We start from the raw sequence: 23,581 nt of genomic DNA on the forward strand, positions 1-23,581 counted from the left end.
GAAAAAATTATGAAATATATATATATATATATATATATATATATATATATATATATATATATATATATATATATATATATATATGCCACTGTAGGATAACCAATCCATGTAGAGAGTAACCTACCCTACAATACACATTTTACAAGACTGATATCATTCTGGTCAAGCTCTAAAACCACCATCATGCACCTCCCCTTCGACTACGCTCAAAGAAAGTTTTCCTCATTCTGATGAAGTGTGGACCATAACATTTTCTACATGGCCTGGGAAGTGATTGTACTCACTTTACACAAACAAATGAACAGCTTGGTAATATCAGCACCATGTGGTTGCATATATCAGCATTTTTGGCTGCTGTCCTTTACAATAAAGTGAATGGAATAGTTGAACTGATTGGTCACCCTAAAAGAAACCTTATTTATAAGAAAATGTTGTTAAAAATCTATCATAAATGAACATTTCAAATATAGCGAAAAACATTTCACAACACTGGTTTAATACAACAGTCTTTGACTTGAGCCAAATTTTAATTTCTTCAGACAGTGAAACTCCCCCAAGTTTCTCTGACCTTGAATGGGTTGTACAACAGAGTGGCAGTACACAGATAAGGGGTAGAGGACTACGACATGTTCAGTGTGAATTGAGATGTTGGCACCTCTACCACCACACGTTCATTTCACGTCTGGACGGTCGGTCTGTGAGGCTCTGCTGCCTGAGCGCCACTCAGCTGCTACAGTATCACAGTTAGCTGGGAGAGAAACCCACTACCCACTGCACTCGGTCAGTGTTTTCCCGGCAGCAGCGTCACTAGCAGTGTTCCTCCGGTACACAGGTGTTGCGCTGGTGTTCGTGTCTCGTCGGGAGTCACTACACAAGGCCGCCACGTGGAAGAGCAAATATCACTTTTGTGTAAGTGTAGAAAATGCGTTTTATCGCTTGAACAAGAGCCATGTGCTGCGTGTATGTATATAAACAACGTGTTGGTGCGGCCTTGTATTGCTCTAATGTTAACATAACTGCAAATAACGCCATCAAAAAATATCTTTGCAACAAAATATTTAGGCGTATATTGTTCGAGTCTGTTGACAATGACATCGCGTCGACCCTGGTATACCACATCGTTCCACTTCACTCTATTCCTTGCACGCCTTTTACCCTCTTGTATATTCAGGCCCCTATCGCTCAAAATCTTTTTCACGCCATCCTTCCACCTCCAATTTGGTCTCCCACTTCTTGTTTCCTCCACCTCTGACACATATACCACGTATACCACGCCTCTTTGTCAATCTTACCTCACTAATTCTCTCCATATGTCTAAACCATTTCAACACATGTTCAATACATGTTCTTCTGCTCTGTCAACCACACTCATTATTACCTCACATCTCTCTTACTCTTCCATATATATAGTCTTTGATGTTTTGCCAAAAACGTTCTCAAGTATCGGTAAGACTAGCACCAGTCTCGAAAAAGTATTTACTTGTAACTTTTTTCGAATTCTTATCTCTTTAGCATAAAATGATATTTTCGAATGGGTTGAATGTATAAATTATGATCATTTAAGAGATGAAATATGTAATTATTAACGATTATTTTCCGTCGTAGAGTCTCATCGCGAGGGGGGGGTCCCCTTGCGAAGACCACCTTTGCAACGTTCCAATAATTCAACGCAGAGTCATACCAGCCAGCCAATCAGCGACGACCTGCGTCACATCACCACATTCTTGAATACGACGATGCGAAGCTTCGTCGCCTTCGTAAAGTCGATCCCCCGTCGTATGGCCCTTGAAACAGTGAGCAAACATGTTGCGAGTGCCTCGCCGCATACTGTTTTGAGTTCGTCATTTTGGCTTAAAATGAAGTTTATTATACGAAAGTAATGCATGATTGGGCTAAAACTTACTCTTCTTACACTCTATAATTTACAGATATCATTTGTATTGTTGAATTATATTGGTCTTTTGTTTTCCAGTGACGCAAGCTAAATTCCGCGTTGTCCTCTAGCTCACTGGGTAATAAGTCACTTTGAGAAGGGAAGATTTACGCTCATTTTTGCCCAAAGTAGGACACTTTTGCTTCCGATGAAATTATAGGGGACGCCGTAATTCTGGCGAAATCGAAACGTGTGGTCAGTTTCGGAAGGAGATTTGTTTCACTCATGGTTATCCTGTAATGTGAACTAATACCTAACCTCTCGATCCAAGGAACCATTCATCACAAGAAGGACAGATTACATGAACGACAGATAATAATTCGATGATCTCTCAATGACTTACTTACTTACTGTGGCAAGAACCATGATCATAAGATGAGGAACCAATACCTAAGAGAGACTCGTCCGCTATCATAAACATTACCATCAGCAGACGTTATTAAGGGGTAGCTAACGGAGGTTTACGACCTGCTGGTATACATACGTAACATACGTACATTCCCCGGGCCAAGAACTTCGTCTGTGTCTGAACTGTGTAAAGCACGCGTACGCTTCGTGTCCCCCTCGCAAGGGCTTTCCTTATTTGACAATACGTTTAGATCATGTCCCTGGCAGTCCGCCATCACAATGTACCGCTGGTCTCCCTGACAGTGCGATATCAACACGTACGGTTCGTATCCCTGGCGGGGCCTGTATGAGTAACAACACTGTTTGCTCGTCTGTGGTACACGTATGAAAGCAGTGTAAAAAAGATGTTGTCAAGGTGTGGAGATATGTTGTCACAGTGTGTGGCTACGTTGTTAGGATATATATATATATATATATATATATATATATATATATATATATATATATATATATATATATATATATATATATATTTTTTTTTTTTTTTTTTCTTTATACTTTGTCGCTGTCTCCCGCGTTTGCGAGGTAGCGCAAGGAAACAGACGAAAGAAATGGCCCCCCCCCCCATACACATGTACATACACACGTCCACACACGCAAATATACATACCTACACAGCTTTCCATGGTTTACCCCAGACGCTTCACATGCCTTGATTCAATCCACTGACAGCACGTCAACCCCTGTATACCACATCGCTCCAATTCACTCTATTCCTTGCCCTCCTTTCACCCTCCTGCATGTTCAGGCCCCGATCACACAAAATCTTTTTCACTCCATCTTTCCACCTCCAATTTGGTCTCCCTCTTCTCCTCGTTCCCTCCACCTCCGACACATATATCCTCTTGGTCAATCTTTCCTCACTCATTCTCTCCATGTGCCCAAACCATTTCAAAACACCCTCTTCTGCTCTCTCAACCACGCTCTTTTTATTTCCACACATCTCTCTTACCCTTACGTTACTTACTCGATCAAACCACCTCACACCACACATTGTCCTCAAACATCTCATTTCCAGCACATCCATCCTCCTGCGCACATCTCTATCCATAGCCCACGCCTCGCAACCATACAACATTGTTGGAACCACTATTCCTTCAAACATACCCATTTTTGCTTTCCGAGATAATGTTCTCGACTTCCACACATTTTTCAAGGCTCCCAAAATTTTCGCCCCCTCCCCCACCCTATGATCCACTTCCGCTTCCATGGTTCCATCCGCTGACAGATCCACTCCCAGATATCTAAAACACTTCACTTCCTCCAGTTTTTCTCCATTCAAACTCACCTCCCAATATATATATATATATATATATATTGGAAAGGATCACAATTTTGCGCGTGATCAAGTATATTCCTATGAGTTCACGGGGAAAATGAAACACGATAATTTTTCAAGTGCACTTCCGTGGAATAATCACATCATCAGGGGAGACACAAGAGAGAAATATAACCGTCACCCCCACTTTCTCTCTTCTTTTCTGAAAATCTCTACATATCTTCACCTTCGCCTCCACAAGATAATGATCAGACATTCTCCCAGTTGCTCTTCTCAACACATTAACATCCTATCAATTAACACTTAATCCAATAGCGCTCTCTGGCCATCTCTCCTACTTACATACGTGAACTTATGTATATCTCTTTTTAAACCAGGCATTCCCAATCACCAGTCTTTTTTCAGCAAACAAATCTACAAGCTCTTCACCATTTCCATTTGCAACTCTGAACAAATCCATGTACACCAATTATACCTTCAACTGCCATATTACTCACCTTTGCATTGAAATCACCAATCACTATAACCCGGTCTTGTGCATCAAAGCTGCTAACACACTCACTCAGCTGCTCCCAAAACACACACACACACACACACACACACACACACACACACACACACCACACACACACACACACACACACACGCACCACACACACACACACACACACACATATATATATATATATATATATATATATATATATATATATATATATATATATATATATATATATATATATATATATATATATATATATATACATATATATTTATTTATTTATTTATTTACCTTTATTTATTTTACTTTGTCGCTGTCTCCCGCGTTAGCAAGGTAGCGCAAGGAACAGACGAAAGAATGGCCCAACCCACCCACATACACATGTATATACATACACGTCCACACGCAAATATACATTCCTATACATCTCAACGTATACATATATATGCACACAGACATATACATATATGCACATGTACATAATTCATACTGTCTGCCTTTATTCATTCCCATTGCCACCCCGCCACACATGAAATAACAACCCCCTTCCCCCGCATGTGCGCGAGGTAGCGCTAGGAAATGACAACAAAGGCCATATTCGTTCACACTCAGTCTCTATCTGTCATGTGATAATGCACCGAAACCAGAGCTCCCTTTCCACATCCAGGCCCCACACAACTTTCCATGGTTTACCCCAGACGCTTCACATGCCCTGGTTCAATCCATTGATAGTACGCCGACCCCGATATACCACATCGTTCCAATTCACTCAATTCCTTGCACGCCTTTCACCCTCCTGCATGTTCAGGCCCCGATTACTCAAAATCTTTTTCACTCCATCTTTCCACCTCCAATTTGGTCTCCCACTTCTCCTCGTTCCCTCCACCTCTGACACATATATCCTCTTGGTCAATCTTTCCTCACTCATTCTCTCCATGTGACCAAATCATTTCAAAACACCTTCTTCTGCTCTCTCAACCACACTCTTTTTATTACCACACATATCTCTTACCCTATCATTACTTACTCGATCAAACCATCTCACACCACATATTGTCCTCAAACATCTCATTTCCAGCACATCCACCCTCCTGCGCACAACTCTATCTATAGCCCACGCCTCGACACCATATAACATTGTTGGAACCACTATTCCTTCAAACATTCATACATACCCATTTTTGCTTTCCGAGATAATGCATATATATATATATATATATATATATATATATATATATATATATATATATATATATATATATATATATATATATATATATTTTCTTTTCTTTCATATTATTCGCCATTTCCCGCGTTAGCAAGGTAGCGTTAAGAACAGAGGACTGGGCCTCTGAGGGAATGTCCTCACCTGGCCTCGTTCTCTGTTCCTTCTTTTGGAAAATAAAAAAAAAAAAAAAAACGAGAGGGGAGGATTTCCAGCCCCCCGCTCCCTCCCCTTTTAGTCGCCTTCTACGACACGCAGGGAATACGTGGGAAGTATTCTTTCTCCCCTATCCCCAGGGATAATATATATATATATATATATATATATATATATATATATATATATATATATATATATATATATATATATATATATATATGTGTGTGTGTGTGTGTGTGTGTGTCGGAGGTGGAGGGAACGAGGAGAAGAGGGAGACCAAATTGGAGGTGGAAGATGGAGTGAAAAAGATTTTGTGTGATCGGGGCCTGAACATGCAGGAGGGTGAAAGGAGGGCAAGGAATAGAGTGAATTGGAGCGATGTGGTATACCGGGGTTGACGTGCTGTCAGTGGATTGAATCAAGGCATGTGAAGCGTCTGGGGTAAACCATGGAAAGCTGTGTAGGTATGTATATTTGCGTGTGTTTACGTATGTATATACATGTGTATGGGGGTGGGTTGGGCCATTTCTTTCGTCTGTTTCCTTGCGCTACCTCGCAAACGCGGGAGACAGCGGCAAAAAAAAAAGAAAAAAAAAAAAATATATATATATATATATATATATATATATATATATATATATATATATATATATATATATATATACTATATATACTGTGTTTTTTGTGTAATTCATTAATTAAAGTGACCTGTTTATTCTATCCAGTTTACAAAGTTACTTCTTAAGTTTAATACTTAGTTCAAGTTTATCCTACTATATCGTTCTCTTGGGTGGTACTATCGAAGAAAACGAATAGTTACTGGGAAACTAAAACGTATGGCACAGAATTGCCTTGTCATGAACATCGGCGATATTTTAGCGTAAAAGATTAATCCTTTACTTTGATACCGCAGGAGAGTTCGCTGCATAGTTGCCAGTGAGAATGCTTTTAACATGTAGGTTGTGTAGACTCTGTCACAGACTTGAAGACCTAATGGTAGCTCTGACACTACAGATAGTCATTTCAGTTCATGATAGCATGAGCAGCCAGAGCTGATCGTGGATTTATCGATTCATATAGTGGATCGGTCCCTTAGTGGTAATTTGTGAAGTCAATTCCTCATACAATAACTCCCCCCCCCCCACACACACTCAATAAATGTCTCAAGAAGGCAACATGCAGGTCCTAGCAACAAGCAAGTCATAGTTGCATGTCACAGTAATTGGTTTCTCAGTGTTTCTACGTCGAAGTGAAATTCAGTTTGATTAAGCTGATGTGACTAAAGATGCTTCATGTTAAATCATTATTTTGTGTCATATGAATCACTGCCATTCGTGCCCGTATCATATTTTTGCTTTTCATTGTTATTTATGTTATATCGATATCTACGGTTAGTTGGAAGTAAAGACAGAAAGAAACAGTATTTTGTTGTTGTAAAGTTTAGTCGTGTAGAGTAAGATGTAATATATGTATCACTCCAGCTATATCCCGGTACATATTTTGGTATTAAAGGAAATTACAAAAACTAATAACTCAAAACTTATATATCAAAATTCGTACAGTCCCAATTCTCAGCAAATCTATGAGCTTGTTAACTGAGAGCTGATATTAATTCAGAATAATGAAAAGGACAGAATTCGTCTTACTGTGTATGATAAGAATTACATAAGAAGCACAGTTCCAAGTCACATTTACTACACTAAATACAGTTCCACGTCACATTTACTACTCTAAGCACAGTTCCAAATCACATTTACTACACTAAGCACAGTTCCAAGTCACATTTACTACACTAAGCTCAGTTCCAAGTCACATTTACTACTCTAAGCACAGTTCCAAGTCACATTTACTACACTAAGCACAGTTCCAAGTCACATTTACTACACTAAGCACAGTTCCAAGTCACATTTACTACAGTGACTGGATGGAATTTTTTGGCAGCCAGCTCCTGCATATCTGTTTTCTTTCCTGGCATGTCTCTGAGGTAGGTCTAGTCCATCGTAGTGAATATCATGTGGTTCACCTTCATCTCCTTCCTGCAGTGCGATTGACATTGTCCCGGTCCTCTTGAGGTACACCATACCGAGTGAGGTATGTCTGAGATACTTGCACATTGTGCTCTAAACAAGACAACTCACCATCTGATTCCATATGAAAGAATCGTGCATTCTGAATCGCCACATCAATCAGCCACGTTAAGATACACCTCTACTACTTTTTGCCTCTGAGTGATATTAATCATTTATTCGTATTTTGATCTTGTCTGTCACTTCCTTCCATAATTTTATCAAGCTGTACGATAATATTTGAATAGTCATTTTCAATCTTTTTTTTTTCAATTTGAGAAGACCGTATGACCTTGCATAAAGATTCAAATCCATGGATTGTCGAAGCTCTCGTTTACAAGAAAATTATCCTTCCATCTGTGCACTAGGATTCTTACTTCTATATCAACAACGTGGGTGAAGGTCATTAGCGCATCGACGATTGTGTGGAAAGAGACTACACTGTCTGTGATGGGCACAGAAGGGCATCGTTGATGTTGCTGTAGTCCCGACGATGTTGTATGGATGCGAGGCGTGGTCTGTATAGATGAAATTGTCTGGATGTAGATGAATGTGCTGGAAAAGAAAACTTTGAGGCAATGTGTGGTGTGAGGAGAACTGGACGAGTAACAAATGATAGGGTATGAGAGAGCTGTAGTATGAACCTTCTTTTTTGTCTTTATTAATTGAATAGACATCACAAGGCATTTCTTACATCTGTTTCCCCCTACAGTACCAGTAGCACCATAATTTCTATCCTTTATCTCTTTCAAAAGGGGAAAGAAGTGAAAAGGTTATCAGAATAGAAATTACATGGATGTATTCAGTCATCTCGTGACAGTGGTTGGATAATCCACATACCCAAACAATTTTCTCATATAGATTTCTCTGATATGTAAATCCTTGTGCAAGGTAACTAGATACCCATCATCAGTATTCAGACGCCATGCTTTGTACCCAAACCTAATCAGGCTTCCCTATAATGCACTGCTTGCATCCATGCTCACTGAAACATTCAGTCATAACCTCATCTTGCGTTAAAGATTGTTCTACTTGGAAATGTGTACTTGCAAGGATTTGTATTAGTGAAAGAAGTTTGGTAGATTTATCTGATGAATCTAAAGATCAATTATCAGCAAGGTGTTGGAAGAGCATAGCTTTTTGAGATCGCTTCCTTCTTATACCATTGTTCTGGTCAAAGTAGAATTCCTCCAAAACGTTCTTGAGGATTCCAACAGATACTTCCATTTCTTCTTTAGTTACCTTGAATGAAGGGTTTCCTTTGAAGGCTGCATAAACAATGGTTTGATCTACAATCAAATACCACACTCAATCATTAAGAAATCTTTCAAAAAGTTCAGTTGATGATTGGGTCTGTGTTCCTTGTGTAACTGGCCTCTGGAAAGATGGGATCAGTTGATAGGAACGTAACAGATCAAGGCCATATGGGAGTGTTGTACGCAGTACATACTTCATCCTTATCCCCGTCACCGTCACCTCAGCAGGAACACTCCCATGCTCCACAGACGGACGGGTTACCTTCTATTCCACCTTGATGATCATCTCCAGAATCCTCATCCGTCTGGCCATCTCACTTGGCTCTACCAACACTGATGCAGTCGTCTTATTTTCCTCCAGTAAGCTCAGAATTTTATTGCAAGGCAGAGATCAGTAATGAAGTTAGGAGATAAGTCAAGGAGAGATTACGGACACAAGAGCAATAATGTGTTATACATAGATATCAGAAAATGTCTCGGTGTTATTGTATCCAGACACACGTGTACTGGTATACTGAGTTTCATATCCACGAGATATATCATTAGAAATAACATTTCTAGTGTTGCATTGTTCTTAAATGCATTGTAAACCTACAGGCTGCGGCCTCATACAGCTTGGTCGACCAACGATCAAAATCTAACAGCCTAGGTCCAACCCTGGCTGTGGGGTGAAGCCCCACCGAAGAGAATGAATATGGAAAGATATACCGAGTTACTCACCTCTTACTGTAAGCCATTCTTTAATGCGTCAACACAGCAGGTTTCATCACAGATACTTTTCAATACGATAGCCCGGTAGAGAATGGCAGGGTAACCTCAAGCGCTCGTGTTAACACGTCACACACTCTGAATTATCTCAAAAGTAGAGGCTAAAACATGTGGGAGCCTTGAGAGTAGTGTGGCGTTGTTTATCACATGCTCAAGAGTGACATGTTATGCTAGACTGGAATGGGTATCAAGATCACGTCACACGACCATCTTTACTCGCTTAAGATTTCCTCAGAAAATGTTTATCACACACAAATGTTTACAAAACTGCCTGGTGCTTTGTTCTCCTACAACGTTTGAAACGTCAGATATCAATGAATCACTGTTGAAGGGCGCCCAAGCTACACCAGTTATTCTTGGAGGGAGCTTAGATTATATTGATTAAACCAGGAAGGAGCCCAGGCTACAGGAGGTAATTCTGGAGGGATCCCATGCTATAGGAATTACCTTTGGAGGGAACCCAAGTTACATTAGTTACTCCTGGAGTGAAATCCGTTTACATTTACCCTTGGAGGTATCCTAGCCTACGATAGTTAACCTGGAGGTAGCCCAGGCAACATATGTTATCCCTAGCGGAGCCCAGGCTACTTTAGTTACTCCAGAGATTGGCCAAGGCTTCATTAGTTACTACTGCAGGATGCCCAGACTGCATTAGTTAACCCTGAAGTGAGTCCAGTATGCATTAGTTAACCTATAAGGGAACTCAAGCTACAAGAGTTGCCTCTGGAGGTAATCCAGGCTATGTTAGTTACCCTAGAGGGAAACCAGGCCATATCAGACACTCTTGGATGGATCCTAGGCTATATTACGTATCCCTAGAGAGATCCCAGGTTACAATAGTTAACTTTGAAGGGATACTTCTGGAGGGATCTCAGGCTATACGGGTTACCTCTGGAGAGAGCCCAGGCTGTACTAGTTAACCTTGTAGTGAGCCCAGTCTACATTGCTTACCCCTAGAAGAAGTATAGGCTATAGAGGTTACCCCTGGAGGGATCTTAGGTTAATTACTCCTGAAGGGAGTTTAGGCTAAAGAGTTATTTCTAGAGGGAGCTTATTTCTAGAGGGAGCCCAAATTGCAAAAGTTAGCTCTGGAAGGAGCCTAGCAAAACCGATTCATCCCTGGAGGAATCAGACAACAAAAGTTGTTGTCAAAGGGTGCTCAGGCAACAGGAGTTACCTCTGTGGGAGCCCAGGCTAAGGAGGTAACTGGAGAGAACCTACAATGCACAAGATACCCTTTGAGAGAACACAGACTACGTAAAGTACTTCTGGAGGGTGACTCAAGTTACATTAGTTACTCCAGGAAATAATCCAGGCTACATAACTCATTACTGGAGGGAGCCCAACCAAAAGAGATTACATTTTAAGGGAACCCAGGCTACATAAGTTACCTGTGAAGGGAGCCCAGTCCACATAAGGATTGAGCGGAGGGATCCCTGGCTACATAACTTACACATAAAGGGAGCATAGACCACATAATTCATTTCTGGAGGAAGCCCAGGCCACATAAGGTATTCCGGAAGGGAGCCCAGGCCACATAAGTTACCTCTGCAGGGACCCTAGATTACATAAGTTACCTCTGCAGGGACCCTAGATTACATAAGTTACCTCTGCAGGGACCCTAGATTACATAAGTTACCTCTGCAGGGACCCTAGATTACATAAGTTACCTCTGCAGGGACCCTAGATTACATAAGGTACCGCTTGGGAACCCCAGTCCACATTAGTTATCCTTGGAGAGAACCCAGGCTACATAGGTTACCCCTTGAGGGAGCCCAGGCTTCATGAATTACCCTTATAATTAGCCCAGTCTTCATACATTATTATAGGGAGCCCAGACCTCATAAGTTACCGTTGGAGGGAGCCTAGGCCTCATAAGTTATCCCTAGAGAGAGCCCAGGCTGTATAAGATATCAAGGAGGAAATTCAGGCTACAGAAGTTTCTCCTGAAGGGAGCCCATGCTACAGGAGTTACGCTTGGAAGAAGCACAGGATACAGGGGTTACCCTTGGAGGGAGCCCAGCAGCAAAAGTTACCCTGGAGGCAGCTCAGGCGATACGAGTTATTTTGGAAGGAACCTAGACTATAAAAGCTACCCTGGATTGAGCCCAAGACCACATGAGTTAACCTGGGCGGAACGCCGTCTACAGAAATTATCTCTACAGGAAGCCCAGGATACAGGAGGTATCCATGAGGGAGCTTAGGGTACAGGAGTTACCCGTGGTTGGAGTCCAGGCAGTAGGAGTTACACCTGGAGGGAGCCCAGTCTACAGACGTTATCCTAGAGGGAGCCCAGGCCACAGGAGTTATCCCCGAAGGAACATAGGCTACAGGAGTTACCTTTGTAGGGAACCTAAGCTACACTTAGTACCCCTAAAGGGAATCAAGGGTACAGGAGTTACCCGTGGATGGAACACAAGCTACAAGTGTTATCCCTGGAGGGAACCCAGTCTGCGGCAGTTACCATTACAGGGAACCGAGGATACAAGAGTTACCCCTGGAGGGAACTAAGGCTAAAAAGGCTACCCCAGCAGAGAACCCAGGCTACAAGAGTTATACCTGAAAGAAACCCAGAAGGAAATTCAGGCTACAACAGTTATCCTTGGAGGAAACACAGACTAAAAGGGCTACTCCTGGAGGGAGCCCAGGCTGCAAAAGTTACCTTGGAAGGAACACGGGCTAAAGGAGTTACTGCTTGGGAACCCAAGTCAAAAAGAGTTACCCCAGGAGGGAACCCAAGCTACAAAAGTTACCGTCGTAGGGAACCCTGACTACAAGAGTTAACCTTGGAGGAAGCCCAGACTACAAGCGCTTTCCCTTGAGGAAACCCAGGTTACAAAAGTTAACCCTTAAGGAAACCCGGGCTGCAGGAGTTACCCCTCGGTGAAGCATGAGCATTAAAGAAAACAGAGTTTGCGTAGCCGTTCGCTTTTGTCAGTTTCTTTCGTTCTGAAGTTTTTCATTCATAAAGAAAGAAGTGAGCCATAGATTTTCTGAAACCACACCCACATGACGTCCATAATAACAGTGATATTCAGATCATCAATCAGATATCGTCAAGAGCTGTTTTAGAAAGTAATAATGGTTTAATTCCAAGTGTAACAGATATCAACACTAATGTTGCCACTACCAGGTCTTGTATTTAATGACACTCACTTCCAGGAAAAGCGTACGTTTCTGTCTGGCAGTTACAACCCTTCCGGGGTCGGGTGGGATGGGGTGGGGTGAGTTGGATTATTGGCAGCATTGCACACTAAGGTGACTATTTAGCCTTGTACAGTAAGGGAACTATCAAACTTGAACACCAGGGCGACAAAGTAGCCTTGTACAGTAAGATGATTAGGTAACTCTATACACCAAGGCTGCAAGCTCGCCTTGGGACTAAGTTGAATGGTTGATCTAGTATATTTAGGTAGCTAGTTACTTTTGCACATTAATTAGCTAATTAGCCTTGCACACTAAGATAGCAAGCTAGCCTTGCACACTAAGAAAGCTAGCTAGATAGCCTAACAGCTTTAAGTTTTTCTCTGACTTAAATGCATTGGTAATTTATTCTCACAGTGTATGTGCGATACAGCAGGACTTGTGCAAGGGAAATGAACATGGCTTTTAGTGGGGAAAGTAAACATTCAGTGAACAAATTACATATTCAAAGTATGAGTAAGCGTATATATATATATATATATATATATATATATATATATATATATATATATATATATATATATATATATATATATATATATATATATATATATATATACTGCACGTAGGGGTCATGATGAGGTGCCTGAGGATTGGTGGAATGCTTGTCTAGCTCCACTGTATAAAGGCAAGGGGGACAAAATTGAGTGTCGAACTATAGAGACACGTTCTTGAAGCATTGAGGAATGTGTATAATGAGAGGTCTTTGACTGGGAAAGTTAAAATGTATGTATTCTGAAGGTATGTTAGTCCCAACTATGTTGTATGGATGCGGATAATGGGCTGTTGATCAGGATGTGCGAAGGAGGGTGGAGGTGCTGGGAATGAGATGTTTGAGGAGAGTGTGTGGTGTGAGGTGGTTTGATCGAGTAAGTAATGAAAGGGTAAGAGAGATGTGTGGTAGTAAGAAGACTGTGGTTCAGAAAACTGAAGGGTAGTGCTGGAATGGTCTTGACATAATGGATAGAATGAGCGACGAAAGGTGGGTAAAGAGGATGTACTTGTTGAAAGTAGAAGGAACAAGGAGAACGGGGAGACCAAACAGATAGAAGGACAGAGTGAAACAAATCTTGATTGGATGGAGACTGAACATTCAGGAATGTGAAAGGCTTGCAGGAGACAAAGTGAATTGGAACAATGTGGTATACAGGGAGGTGGGGGGGGGGGGGGGAGTTTTGTCTATGGACTGAACCAAGGCAGATGAAGTGTCTGTGGGATACTGTGAAACCATGTGTGGCCTGCATGTGGGTAGAGGGCTGTGATCTCGGTTTTGCCGCCTTCAACTGTTCTTAATGCTACGTCGCTAACGCGAGAAACTGCGGACAAGTATGAAAGAAGGATATATATATATATATATATATATATATATATATATATATATATATATATATATATATATATATATATATATATATATTTATACATATATTGTTACGAACTCATTACTTATTCAGGCAAGGTTGCCAGTAACATATATGTTACAAGTACTACTGATCCTTGTCTTGCAAGGACGTTATAGATTTGTTGTTTCACAACGGGATAACACAGTCATAAAGTTATGGGATTGAATTAAAGACCAGCATTACATTAAATCTACTTCTAATGAAAGAATTCAAGTGTACAAAGATAGGCACATAAATCAGGCATGAATCATTTACGTTAACACTGAACATGAGTTTAACATTGAACATGAGTTAACATTGAACATGAGTTAACATTGAATATGAGTGAACATTCCAGATAAGATTTCAAGCCAGGAGATCTCTTTCCTGTATGACACTTTGTTCGATAACATTACACTTAGTTAGACCTGACGTGACACAAAAAACATCATCGTTACACTTAGCTAAACCTGACGTGACACAGTAGTAACGGGCTTACAGCACAGCACTCGGGTAACGGGCTTATAGCAGTAACGGCTTACAGCACAGCAGGGCTTACAGGCTTACAGCAGGGGGACACCACAAACCTTGCTGGGCTAGAGAGAGAGGAATCAAATCTCAGCGGGTGCAGTGGGTACAGGTGAAGACAAGCGTTCACCCTTGCTGATATACAACACTACCCTTGCTTGGCTATGGGACTAAGAGCAATTCTGATTGTTGGAGGGTCCCAGAGTCTCGGTGTAGTCACACTCCTTGGTCCTTTTTGTTTACGTCAGCAGCGATGGCATACGGGATGACATACCCCGCAGCTGACCCCACGCCTGGACCTGGCGCCTCTGATTCATACGAACATGTGGGCTACACAGCAGTATGTAGTGTTGCTTGTTTTGTATACATTACATACTGTTATCAATATTGTTTCTTGTTATGTAAGGTCTCGTTATCACATCGCTCAGTAACTGGCTCTATCATCCTCTCTTCTTTGTATCGTCTTTGAATTTTAGTTTCTCGTGTGTGACGGCTGTTTGATGTGTGTTTCCCTCTTACACTTCCTCTACTGGGTCTTTACAGACGACCTCATTAGCGTATGTTCAGTTGTTTCATATTCATTAACTCAAATTTTTCCACCATGAACACCATCACGTTGATACCATCTGTAGAGTGGTTGGTTCTACGTCTCTGATCATCTGATCCTGTCAAGTTGCTTATCTAGCATCATCGGCAGAGCGCCACGCTATTAGTTCTTTCACGTGACTATCAGTGAATAATATCATCATATAAGTGATGGTAAAAACCTTCCCTATGTCGCCCCTGGAAAACGTTATTAAACATGGATCCGTCTGTTGCTTCGATGATATTTCCGCTACGTTCAAATTTTGATCCTCTATCCTACCTCGACTCTAGTATTTTGCTTCATTATTAACTCAAGCAAAATTTTTTGGTTAATTCTGTCCAGTAACGACAGGATGATAACAGCATCGAGGGAAAACAGAGTCGACCTCGATCCTTGTTTCATGTGTTCTTGTAATGAGATTACAAGTGAACTTGTGTATTTCCTCATAGTAGAAGTGTACATACTCTTTGCCAGTTCCCTAATCTATCGCTAATGTAGAAGGCGGCTGGAGTGTGCATCTTGATAAAGGAAGATTACCCTTATCGGCCTTCATTCTTATGGCTATTTTGCAACACAAGTTGTAGGTTGTATCCTTTATAACCATTGCAAAGAATTCTATTACGCGTGAAGTATAGCTAACTCTTCTATACTGGGTAAATATTGGCAGACATCCTCCTTTTTTGTATTGCTCTTACATTGGTCATCCTGCGAACGGGTGCTATTTTGCTTTCAGCCAGTCTCTCTCTCTCTCTCTCTCTCTCTCTCTCTCTCTCTCTCTCTCTCTCTCTCTCTCTCTCTCTCTCTCTCTCTCTCTCTCTCATCCACCCTAACTAACCAGTATTTCGATTCCGCCAGTCCCTAACCAAGCTCACTGTGACACAAAACGAGCAGAAGCCGACTCCCCGTAAGTCATGGTGAAACGCTCGGCTAATGAATGACGTCACGCCAGAGAGAGAGAGAGAGAGAGAGAGAGAGAGAGAGAGAGAGAGAGAGAGAGAGAGAGAGAGAGAGAGAGAACAGTAAATAAAGAAACTGAAAATTAAGAACGGTTTATTGAATTCAGGCAGCTATTTGGCTGAAGAATACAGTTGAGAAATTACAGAATTTGTGGTTCACATTGGTAATATGTTCATTAATAAGGAAAGACTTGCGGTAGGGCTGAATACTTCTACGTTCTCGATAAGCATGTGAGTGAAGTCAATCTACATAGTCCAGGAGGTTTTACAGTTTTCGTTATACATTTAGTGATGATTAGTTGAACATAAATCGATGTAGAATTACATAATGATTGATTTACAGTTATATTTTTCTGACATATATTATGTATTTGATGGTGAATAATAAGCTATCAATATTTTCCCGTTGGCTGCGTAACAGTCATATATCAGTAGACATACACATGACTGTGGAGAGACTGAGCAATTTGCCTGCTCAGCCAGGCTCTTCTTATAATGTTTACAACATTCACAGTAGCAGGTACAGGACTGTACTCGTCCTGGTTGGTACAAGGTGATTGTGGTGAGAAACATCTCAGTTGGGGTTAGTCTTGGAGGTGTTGGTGCTTATGTCTAAACCTATGTACAATATATAAGTACACACACACACACACACACACACCACACACATCCCAGACTAAACCAGGTACCCATTTATCGAACAATCCCAAGAATGAACGCCTGAGTTGGGTGTAGGTCCCTGTCGCTGTCGTTCCCCGGAATCCGAACCCATGCCGGTCCGACCCCAGGCGGGGCCGAGCTGACTCAAAGTCAGTAACGCAAACTTCTACAAAACGGAGACCCCCTTGTGGTTGGGGGGGGGGGGGGAGGGATGCAACATTCTCCCACACTGGCCACCACCATTCCCTCCCTCACTATCATCACCACTTCCTCCCTCATCACCACCACCGGGGGCAGGGATGCAGCATCCTTCCACCCTGGCCAACACCACTTCCTCCCTCTCCATAACCATCAGGGGGGGGGGGGGGGGAAGGATGCAGCATTCTCCTTCACTACCACCACATCTTCCCTCACCACCACCACACCTTCCTTCACCACCACCACACCTTCCCTCACCACCACCACACCTTCCCTCACCACCATCACACCTTCGCACACCACCACCACACCTTCCCTCACCACCACCACACCTTCCTTCACCACCACCACACCTTCCTTCACCACCACCACACCTTCCCTCACCACCACCACACCTTCCCTCACCACCATCACACCTTCGCACACCACCACCACACCTTCCCTCACCACCACCACACCTTCCTTCACCACCACCACACCTTCCTTCACCACCACCACACCTTCCCACACCACCATCACACCTTCGCACACCACCACCACACCTTCCCTCACCACCACCACACCTTCCCACACCACCACCACACCTTCCTTCACCACCATCACACCTTCCTTCACCACCACCACACCTTCCCTCACCACCACCACACCTTCCCTCACCACCACCACACCTTCCCTCACCACCATCACACCTTCCCTCACCACCACCACACCTTCCCTCACCACCACCACACCTTCCTTCACCACCATCACACCTTCCTTCACCACCACCACACCTTCCCACACCACCATCACACCTTCCCACACCACCACCACACCTTCCTTCACCACCATCACACCTTCCCACACCACCACCACACCTTCCTTCACCACCACCACACCTTCCTTCACCACCACCACACCTTCCCTCACCACCACCACACCTTCCCTCACCACCATCACACCTTCGCACACCACCACCACACCTTCGCACACCACCACCACACCTTCCCTCACCACCACCACACCTTCCTTCACCACCACCACACCTTCCCTCACCACCACCACACCTTCCCTCACCACCACCACACCTTCGCACACCACCACCACACCTTCCCTCACCACCACCACACCTTCCTTCACCACCACCACACCTTCCCTCACCACCACCACACCTTCCCTCACCACCACCACACCTTCGCACACCACCACCACACCTTCCCTCACCACCACCACACCTTCCCACACCACCATCACACCTTCCCACACCACCATCACACCTTCCCACACCACCATCACACCTTCCCACACCACCACCACACCTTCCTTCACCACCATCACACCTTCCCACACCACCATCACACCTTCCCACACCACCACCACACCTTCCTTCACCACCATCACACCTTCCCACACCACCAACACACCTTCCCACACCACCATCACACCTTCCCACACCACCACCACACCTTCCCTCACCACCATCACACCTTCCCACACCACCATCACACCTTCCCTCACCACCACTACACCTTCCCACACCACCACCACACCTTCCCTCACCACCACCACACCTTCCCTCACCACCACCACACCTTCCCTCACCACCACCACACCTTCCTTCACCACCATCACACCTTCCCACACCACCATCACACCTTCCCACACCACCACCACATCTTCCCTCACCACCACCACACCTTCCCTCACCACCACCACACCTTCCTTCACCACCACCACACCCTCCTTCACCACCACCACACCTTCCCTCACCACCACCACACCTTCCCTCACCACCATCACACCTTCCTTCACCACCACCACACCTTCCTTCACCACCACCACACCTTCCCTCACCATAGCCCAGCCCATTAGCGAGGGATAAGGGAACTGTGAGTCAACAGTTTTGATGACTTGTGTTACACTCGAGGCAGGACGAGGCTAACCAGTGGACATCAGCCTGAATGTTATACAACATTCTTCATGAAGATTATACACTCTCTACACTATCATTATACATTCTTCATGAAGATTATACATTCTCTACACTATCATTATACATTCTTCATGAAGATTATACACTCTCTACACTATCATTATACATTCTTCATGAAGATTATACATTCTCTACACTATCATTATACATTCTTCATGAAGATTATACATTCTCTACACTATCATTATACGTTCTTCATGAAGATTATACACTCTCTACACTATCATTATACATTCTTCATGAAGATTATACACTCTCTACACTATCATTATACATTCTTCATGAAGATTATACACTCTCTGCACTATCATTATACATTCTTCATGAAGATTATACATTCTCTACACTATCATTATGCATTCTTCATGAAGATTATACATTCTCTACACTATCATTATACGTTCTTCATGAAGATTATACACTCTCTACACTATCATTATACATTCTTCATGAAGGTTATACACTCTCTACACTATCATTATACATTCTTCATGAAGATTATACACTCTCTACACTATCATTATACATTCTTCATGAAGATTATACATTCTCTACACTATCATCATACATTCTTCATGAAGGTTATACACTCTCTACACTATTATTATACATTCTTCATAAAGGTTATACACTCTCTATACTATTATTATACATTCTTCATGAAGGTTATACACTCTACACTATTATTATACATTCTTCATAAAGGTTATACATTCTACATTATTCAGGAAGAGCGTAGAGCACTCCAGCCTCCATATGGAGTCATGATATACAAGATGAGCTAATTTGTCCTGAGTGGGTCAGCCTTAAGTCTGGTAACTTACCATAACACGTCATAGACAACGCCCTATGTATGCTCTTCACACAAACCCTTTTAAAAGCCCTACCACAGCCTCAGTCTGATTCCACAGTCACGGATGGAGGGTCTCCTCCACCCAGGGCTGACGCTCCGCCTCCTGCCTCCCCGGGACAGATCTACTCTTACTCCACCTTGTGGAAATTGAATTCAATTTTGACAAAGGAAGATGTCCTTTATATCCTTCGACCACGACTGCTAGTAATTACAACCGCCTGTTCCTTGCTTCTTGGCTAACATACCCTCCCTGGCCACGACAGCCTCCCACTTTAAGCACCACGACTCCCACCCTGGGCATCACACCCTCTCTCGCTATCACCATTACCACAACCCCACTTTGGCAACCTCTAACTTCCCAACCACGCCCCTTCTTCCCTGGGTACCATCCCCATCCCCTTACCACCATCCCCATCCCCTTACCATTACACCCTCCCTTCCTGGTCATCACATCCTCTGCGGCCACCTTACCCTCCCTCATCATTACCACGCTCTCCCTCCCTGAACACAAACTCCCTTCCTCCTTGGCCACATTCTTCCTCCTTGGCCATCACTCCCTCCCTAGCCACCAAGCCCTCCCTGGCTACCACATTCTCCCTCCCTCGCCATCACCCTCCATCAACACCACCACACTCTCCTCCCTCCCTTCCTCCCAGACAACTTATACTGTGTCAATAAACTGGGAACATAGAGAGAGAGAGAGAGAGAGAGAGAGAGAGAGAGAGAGAGAGAGAGAGAGAGAGAGAGAGAGACCTTTCATAGCATAGATAAGTCTTCTTTCCAGTCTGCAGAGTTTAAAGTTTTTAACCTCTCATGATAAAGTAAATATTCCATTCTATTGAATTTACGTATAGAATCTTTACAAATATATGCATATGAACGCGAACTTTTCGTATAACACATTATGCCCTCCAACAGCAAGGATTCGAGCCCCGTACCATTTGTGTGGTATCTGGGTGTGCTAAACAATCGGCTATGATGCCCATACGAAGGAAAAGATTATTCGATTACTAGTAATCGAATACTCTTCGTCTCACGTCAATTAGTGATAGGGTCTAGATAGCAAATGGTACGAGGTTCGAATCCTTGCTGTTGGAGGGCAAATTGTAACAAGTAGAGGAATGCTGAGCGACAGGAACTACGATAATATAACACCAGTATAAAAAAAGATAAACCTTGTCTTCAGAGTACCGTCTTTTTAATATTTTTTTTGGTAATAGATGAACAATTACGGATACAATTAAGAAATTTTGAAGATAAACTACTATTCAATAATGAAAATAGGTTCGAAAATGAATGTTAAACAGATCTGATGATATCCTGTATTCTAACCGTGTATATACATCGTGAGTAGGACTTAAAGATGTTATGTACTTGGGCCACTGTACCGCTGAGAGCAGGCGCGTGGACGCAGTACCGTTGATAGTATGGTACGAGAGCGATGTACCGCTGAGAGCAGGAGAGTTAAGCGGTGTGCGTGGGTGTTATAAATAAAGATGAACCAGCGGCGTGTTATCATGTAGCTGATGGTGCGGTAAACAGGAGCAATGAGGTGAGTTTTCTCTCTCATTCTATAATTATCAGACAACAATGATAACGTAATTATTCATCTTTATATCTGGCTCTGGTGTCACCGTAGCCGACCCACTGATGAGAATGTTGACAACAGAGGTCGGTTCTCTCAGTCCTCGAAAGTATTTTGCTTGATTAGGTCAACATATTATGTAAACCGCTCAACCTTATTAACACAAATTTTACCTCGAACATTTCATACACATTCTCATTCGCATCGCTTCCGGTAAATAACTGTCACAAGTGTAACGTGTTTGCTGGCCCAGTCAGCGGAGGGGGTTCAGCCGCACACCACGGGCGGTGCAGTAATCTCTCAGGCAGATAAAGACTTCCCAGAAACGGCGAAGGACGTGGCCCTCTGGTGATGGTGGGGTTTGGGGTAGGCGCCGCACACTAACTCCTCAACGAGTGACACACTGAGCTAAGGGTGACCACTTCAGGATGGTATCGACCACGCTGCCGTAGTGATGGTGTAGTGATAATGGCAGAACCCGCTGAGTGATAATGACGATGACGCTGGGTATATGGTGAGGGAGGATAGTGAGAGCATGATAATAATAACGATAGAGGAAGCGGGTAGTGAGAGTGATGGTGAGCTATGATAACGTTCGCAAGGTACTGTGAAGGTGAGGGAATTTGCTACTGATGCTGAGATAGATGATGTCAGGGGCAGATGAGAGAGTTCAGTTTAGTGTTGATAACACAGGTGGGGCAGTGGTCAACACCTACCTTACAGGTTGTGGCCTTCTAACCATAATGACGCAATTGTTTGTCAGTTATCTAATTTTTCTGCTCTGTATATAAGCCTACAGTGAATAATTTGTATATTGTATATTAGCCTACATGAATAATTTGTATCTTGTATATTAGCCTACTGTGAATAATTTGTACCTTGTGTATTAGCCTACATGAATAATTTATATCTTGTATATTAGCCTTCAGTGAATATTTTGTATCATGTATATTAGCCTACATGAATAATTTGTATCTTGTATATATGCCTACATGAATAATTTTTATCTTGTATATTAGCCTACATGAATAATTTGTATCTTGTATATTAGCCTACAGCGAATTATTTGTATCTTGTATATTAGCCTACAGCGAATATTTTGTATCTTGTATACTAGGATACATGAATAATTTGTATCTTGTATATTAGCCTACATGAATAATTTGTATCTTGTATATTAGCCTACATGAATATTTTGTATCTTGTAAATTAGCCTACAGTGAATATTTTGTAACTTGTATACTAGGATACATGAATAATTTGTATCTTGTATATTAGCCTACATGAATATTTTGTATCTTGTAAATTAGCCTACATGAATAATTTGTCTTGTATATTATCCTACAGTGAATAATTTGTATCTTGTGTATTAGCCTACAGTGAATAATTTGTATCTTGTATATTAGCTTACAGTGAATAATTTGTATCTTGTATATTAGCCTACAGTGAATAATTTGTATCTTGTGTATTAGCCTACAGTGAATAATTTGTATCTTGTATATTAGCTTACAGTGAATAATTTGTATCTTGTATATTAGCCTACATGAATAATTTGTATCTTGTATATTAGCCTACAGTGAATAATTTGTATCTTGTATATTAGCCTACAGTGCATAATTTGTATCTTATATATTAGCCTTCATGAATAATTTGTATCTTGTATATTAGCCTACAGTGAATAATTTGTATCTTGTATATTAACCTATAGTGAATAATTTGTATCTTGTATATAAACCTACATGAATAATTTGTATCTTGTATATTAGCCTACAGTGAATAATTTGTATCTTGTATATTAGCCTAAAGTGAATAATTTGTATCTTGTATATTAGCCTACATGAATAATTTGTATCTTGTATATTAGCCTACAGTGAATAATTTGTATCTTGTATATTAGCCCACATGAATAATTTGTATCTTGTATATTAGCTTACAGTGAATAATTTGTATCTTGTATATTAGCCTACAGTGAATAATTTGTTCTTGTATATTAGCCTACAGTGAATAATTTGTATCTTGTATATTAACCTACAGTGAATAATTTGTATCTTGTATATTAGC

The 23,581-nt window shown here is 42.0% G+C and overlaps 1 long non-coding RNA gene across 1 annotated transcript in view; it reads left to right on the forward strand.

Annotated features, from left to right (window-relative positions):
• Positions 1-766: 766 nt before the first annotated feature.
• LOC139750726 (uncharacterized) overlaps positions 767-23,581 on the forward strand; it is a 91,563-nt gene continuing 68,748 nt past the window's right edge. The window contains exon 1 of the long non-coding RNA XR_011713201.1: positions 767-909. This is a non-coding gene — a long non-coding RNA (uncharacterized lncRNA). The remainder of the gene's footprint in view (positions 910-23,581) is intronic.

The sequence above is a fragment of the Panulirus ornatus genome, chromosome 10, assembly GCF_036320965.1.
Source record: "Panulirus ornatus isolate Po-2019 chromosome 10, ASM3632096v1, whole genome shotgun sequence".
Classification (NCBI taxonomy): domain Eukaryota; kingdom Metazoa; phylum Arthropoda; class Malacostraca; order Decapoda; family Palinuridae; genus Panulirus; species Panulirus ornatus.